Here is a 6,000-nt window from a genome sequence, read left to right as displayed (position 1 = left end):
TGTAGACAGCATATATATGGGTCTTGTTTTTGTATCCATTCAGCCAGTGTATATCTTTTGGTTGGAGCATTTAATCCGTTTACATTTAAGATAGTTATAGATATGTATTTTCCTATTACCATTTTCTTAATTGTTTTGAGTTTGTTATTGTAGTTCTTTTCCTTCTCTTGTGTTTCCTGCCTAGAGAAGTTCCTTTAGCATTTGTTGTAAAGCTGGTTTGGTGGTGCTGAATTCTCTTAGCTTTTGCTTGTCTGTAAAGGTGTTAATTTCTCTGTCAAATCTGAATGAGATCCTTGCTGGGTAGAGTAATGTTGGTTGTAGGTTTTTCCCTTTCATCACTTTAAATATGTCCTGCTACTCCCTTCTGGCTTGCAGAGTTTCTGCTGAAAGATCAGCTGTTAACCTTATGGGGATTCCCTTGTATGTTATTTGATGTTTTTCCCTTGCTGATTTTAATATTTTTTCTTTGTATTTAATTTTTGATAGTTTGATTAATATGTGTCTTGGCGTGTTTCTCCTTGGATTTATCCTGTATGGGACTTTCTGCACTTCCTGGACTTGATTAACTATTTCCTTTCCCATATAAGGGAAGTTTTCAACTATAATCTCTTCAAATATTTTCTCAGTCTCTTTTTTTTTCTCTTCTCCTTTGGGACCCCTATAATTCAAATTTTGGTGCATTTAATGTTGTCCCAGAGGTCTCTGAGACTGTCCTCAATTCTTTTCATTCTTTTTTCTTTATTCTGCTCTGTGGTAGTTATTTCCACTATTTTATCTTCCAGGTCACTTATCCGTTCTTCTGCCTCAGTTATTCTGCTATTTGTTCCTTCTAGAGAATTTTTAATTTCATTTATTGTGTTGTTCATCATTGTTTGCCGTTTAGTTCTTCTAAATCCTTGTTAAATATTTCTTGTATTTTCTCCATTCTATTTCCAAGATTTTGGATCATCTTTACTATCATTACTCTGAATCCTTTTTCAGGTAGACTGCCTATTTCCTCTTCATTTGTTTGGTCTGGTGGGTTTTTACCTTGCTCCTTCATCTCATTGTGCTTAACTTACTGTGTTTGGGGTCTCCTTTTTGCAGGCTGCTGGTTCATAGTTCCTGTTGTTTTTGTTGTCTGCCCCCAGTGGGTAAGGTTGGTTCCGCGGGTTGTGTAGGCTTCCTCGTGGAGGGGACTGGTGCCTGTGTTCTGGTGGATGAGGCTGGATCTTTTCTTTCTGGTGGGCAGGACCGTGTCCGGTGGTATGTTTTGGGGTGTCTGTGAGTTTATTATGATTTTAGGCAGCCTCTCTGCTAATGGGTGCTGTTGTGTTCCTGTCTTGCTAGTTGTTTGGCATGGGGTTTCCAGCACTCTACCTTGCTGGTCATTGAGTGGAGCTGGGTCTTAGCATTGAGATGGAGATCTCTGGGAGAGCTTTCACCATTTGATGTTACATGGAGCTGGGAGGTCTTTGGTGGACCAATGATCTGAACTTAGCTCTCCCACCCCAGAGGCTCAGGCCTAACACCCGGCCAGAGCACCAAGACCCTGTCAGCCACACAGCTATAGAAGAACAAAGAGAAGAATGACGTTCAGCTTCTCCTCAGAAACCATACAGGCATGAAGAGAATAGATGAAATATTTAAACTGCCGAGCCCCCTGGAGCTGTTGCCTGCCTGCTGCCTCTGGAGGTGTGGGGATGTCCCCTAGGAATCTGGTCCTTGTTTAGCAGTTTTGCTTCATGAGCTTTCAGACTCTGAGCATTTTTTTTTTTCCAAACTGGGTCCCAAAACCAACTGGAGTTGGCCTAGGTCCGACTTCGAAACCAGACTCACTTATTTTGAAACTGGAAGTTTGTACCTCTTAATCTCCCTCATCTATTTCTCTCCTCCCCCCACCCCCTTTCCCTCTGGCAACCACATTTTTGTTCTGTATATCTATGACTATTTATGTTTACTTATGTTTGTTCATTTATTTTGTTTTTAGATTCCATACATAAGTGAATTATACAGTACTGGTCTTTGTCTGACTTGCTGCACTTAGCATAATACCTCTGGGTCCATACATGTTGTCACAAATGGCAAGAGTTTGTTCTTCTTTATGGCTGAGTAATATTTCACTGTGTATTCATATGTATACATATACATACATACATAATACTTCATTGTGTGTGTGTATATATATATATATCTCACATCTTCTTTATCCATTCATCTATTGATGGGCACTTAGGTAGTATCCATATCTTGGCTACTGAAAATAATAGTGCAATGACCATAAGGCTGCATATGTTTTTTTGAATTAGTATTTTCATTTTCTTCTGATAATATCCAGGAATAGAATTGCTGGATCATATGGTAGTTCTATTTTTAATTTTTTTAAGGACTCTCCATGCCATTTAAAGGTTACAAGGTTTACAAAACTGAATCTTATGTTGCATATACAATGTGAAATGTAAATTCTGATACTGATTTCTTGGTGCAGAAGAAAAGATGTCAAGTTTCCAGTTCCCAATGGAGAAATAATAAATAATGTAAGAGAAAAAATAATGAATTATGTCTGCATTCCAATTTGTAGTTTTCAAGTTTGGATTTAAAAATATAATCTCTAGTTTCACACATGCTTATATTATGTTACACACATATCCAATAGTTTGGTAAAATAATTAAACTTTTATTGCATTATGGTAATTGATTTTTCTCACACTTGACTTTCTTCACTCTACACTGCCTGCCTGACCCCCATAGGCTTTGAATTCACACCCCTTGAAATAGGCTGAGTCAGATTAAAACATGCCAAAGGCACCAATCTATGAAAAGCAATTAAAACAGAGTAAATTGGTAAAATGTAAACTTGCCCCACTCCCATAAAGTAGAGAGCACCCTCCCATGTAATTTTTTAAGACTATGCCTCTTGAAAAAGCAGCCTTCTCTCTATCAAGGTTTTTGTGATGTGCAGTTGCAGCTAAAAATGGGTAGTTACAGACAAAATTTAGAACCAGATGCATAGTTTAATGCTGTTTACCAGTGATGGGTGATTTTACTTTGGTACCTAAATTTTAAATTCGTTAATATACAGCCTCCTAATGAGTTGCCTGGCTTGGAAAATTACAAAATCTAACTGAAAGTTATGGCTTTAAAATTTTTATTTTGTTTATTCTTTTTCAAAATGTTTTGGCCAATGGAAGTGAAGTAGTAAGAAAATCAACTTCTACATATAAACAAAATCATTGGAAAAGCAGAATCTCACTTTCCCTTCCAAATACATGTTAGAGAACCCCTAACATGTGTGGTCCAAGACAAGAGTAGAAATGGAGGCCTTCATTGTATATATCCAGAGGTTTAAAAGTTATCAATCAATCTAGTGAACTAATAAAATATTTTTATCCTACACCTTGACAAATATACCTTTATAATGACCTGGTAGTCTAGGTTCAAATATAAAATTCTTGGATCTTTGGAATTCCATACTGGAACATAGAACCATAAGAAATGCAAGCTCTGGTTGCAGGTCCCAAGCCTGCAGCTTCCTCCTTCTCTCCCCAAACCCAGCTCCATCCCACAGCACAATCCAGGTCAAAGGGAAATAGAGGCTCAATTGAAAGAGCTCCCAATGGCCAAAGCTGAAACAGTTTAAGCAATGACGTAGCACTGGATTATTACCTAAAGTATAAAATAAATGCACATGAGCCCGTAGGGATATACACAAAGATTGAATGAATGAATGAATGAATGAACAAATGAACACACACAAACAGACAAACAGTAAATAAATGGGGGAGAAAAGACAAATCTTCATTACAAAGGTGGAACTTAATCTCCTCCCAGCCCCACTTCCTGAGTGTGGGCTGGACTTAGGGACTTGCTTCCAGACATTAGAGTATGGAAAGGGATAGATAGTAACTTTACATTGAAGAAAGCTGACAAACACTACCATAACCCAGTGATTGAGATAAATAGTACTTGCAGTAAGGCATGTTGATATCACGTATCCCTTGATATGATGAGATGAGAAATGCACTCCACCTCTGTGGCATTCCCTCTGCAAACCCATAACCCCAGTTGAGTCATGAGAAAAACATCAGACAAACCCAAATTGAAGGGCATTACAGAATATCTGGCCAATGATCCTTAAAGCTGTCAAAGTCATGAAAAACAAAGAAAGACTGATAAGCTGTCACAGACCAGGGTAGACTAAGCAGAAATATCTAAATGTAATGTGGTATTTTAGATGGGATACTATAAGAGAGAAAGGATATTAAAGGGAAAATTGGTGAAATCTGAGTAAAGCGTGGAGTTAGTAGTTGACAAATATACCACTATAACATGAGACGATACCATTACAGGAAACTGAAATGGGGTGAGGGATACATAGGAACCCTCTGTACTATATTTGCAACTTTTCTGTAAATCTAAAATTATTCCAAAATTAAAAATTTATTTTTAAAATGTAGAGTTTTAAATGCTTCTTTTTTCATATATGAAAAAGGTCAGACTTTTCACAGTTTCTTACGCTGTCACTAAATACAAGTATTACTTTCCCTCGTTAATATAAAATCTAAAAGTTGTCCCTGATTAGTTAAGCAATTGCCTAATAATTTGTGGTATATGCTGGTGTTCTGAAATGAAACTACAGTTTTGATACCAATAACTGAGGCATTTATATCAGTGACTTAAACACAACAACAAAAATAGTACCTGACTTAAACTATTTAAAATTTTACACAGTGGTTGCCAATATGATTTTTGTGTTTGGACATCTTATATAACGTCATAAATATAAAATTTTATTTGCTAATTGAAAATCCTTCATTCAACAAAATTTATGCCAGAAACGAGAAAACAGAAGATGTAATTTCAACTTCCCCTCAACCTTTACTCAATCAATATTATTAGTGCTTAGTCTAAAATACTCTTTGTAGACTATTGCATCATTTATAAAGTGCTCTCCAGCCCATGGTCCTAAAATAATAATAGTGATTTATTGAGTGTTTACATGGTGCCAGGCCCTGGGCCACGAGTTCTACATCATTACTGCATTCATACACACATCAATAGCAACATCGCCTTAAAGTGGATTTTTTTTTTTAATTTACTTATTTTTATTATTTATTTATTTTTATTTATTTATTTTTTTTGGCTGTGTTGGGTCTTCGTTTCTGCACGAGGGCTTTCTCTAGTTGTGGCAAGCGGGGGGCCACTCTTCATTACGGTGCGCTGGCCTCTCACTATCGCGGCCTCTCCCGTTGCGGAGCACAGGCTCCAGACGCGCAGGCTCAGTAGCTGTGGCTCACGGGCCTAGCTGCTCCGCGGCACGTGGGATCCTCCCAGACCAGGGCTCAAACCCGTGTCCCCTGCATTGGCAGGCAGATTCTCAACCACTGCGCCACCAGGGAAGCCCTCGTGGATATTATTTTTATCTTCTTTATACCAGTGTTGAAGTTGAGGCCTAAAGAGGCTAAGTACTTGACCAAAGTCACACAACTAATAAAAGTTGGGGCCAAGATATGAATCCAGGTTCATCATGTCTCACCCCTCCGGAGCTGAAAGATGATAGAAAGGTCCCAGTGCTAGGTGACAAAGGACATAAGTGCCACATTGACACTCTTTATGTTCCCATTGTGCCTCATGTCTATGTCTACTTTGGCCCTTACCACATTTTACAAAGTCTTTAAAGGAGATGCATTTTATTTATTTTGTGATACTTCTAAGTTCATGGACATTGCCTGGAATTGATGTTCAATACAAACCCCTAATTAGAGAAAGAAACTATTATAGATATATAGAAAAATGTTGCTGTAAGAGAAGAATACAGACCATTCCACATAATTCATCCTATGTCTGTTATCTTCCCCTCCTAGGAAGGCCAAGGGTCATTTATTCACAGATATCATGAGTATGATGATGACAGTGATGTTTCTGCATTCACCTTTGTCCTTGCTCATCTCTCAGTCAACTTGGGTGTCTCTTCCACAGGGAAGCCTCTCCTGATTCCCCAGAACTGGGTCAGATTTCCCT

The sequence above is a fragment of the Balaenoptera musculus genome, chromosome 1, assembly GCF_009873245.2.
Source record: "Balaenoptera musculus isolate JJ_BM4_2016_0621 chromosome 1, mBalMus1.pri.v3, whole genome shotgun sequence".
In the NCBI taxonomy this organism is placed as follows: Eukaryota; Metazoa; Chordata; class Mammalia; order Artiodactyla; family Balaenopteridae; genus Balaenoptera; species Balaenoptera musculus.
The sequence above is the reverse complement of the archived record's forward strand: the minus strand, read 5'-3'. Positions refer to the sequence as shown.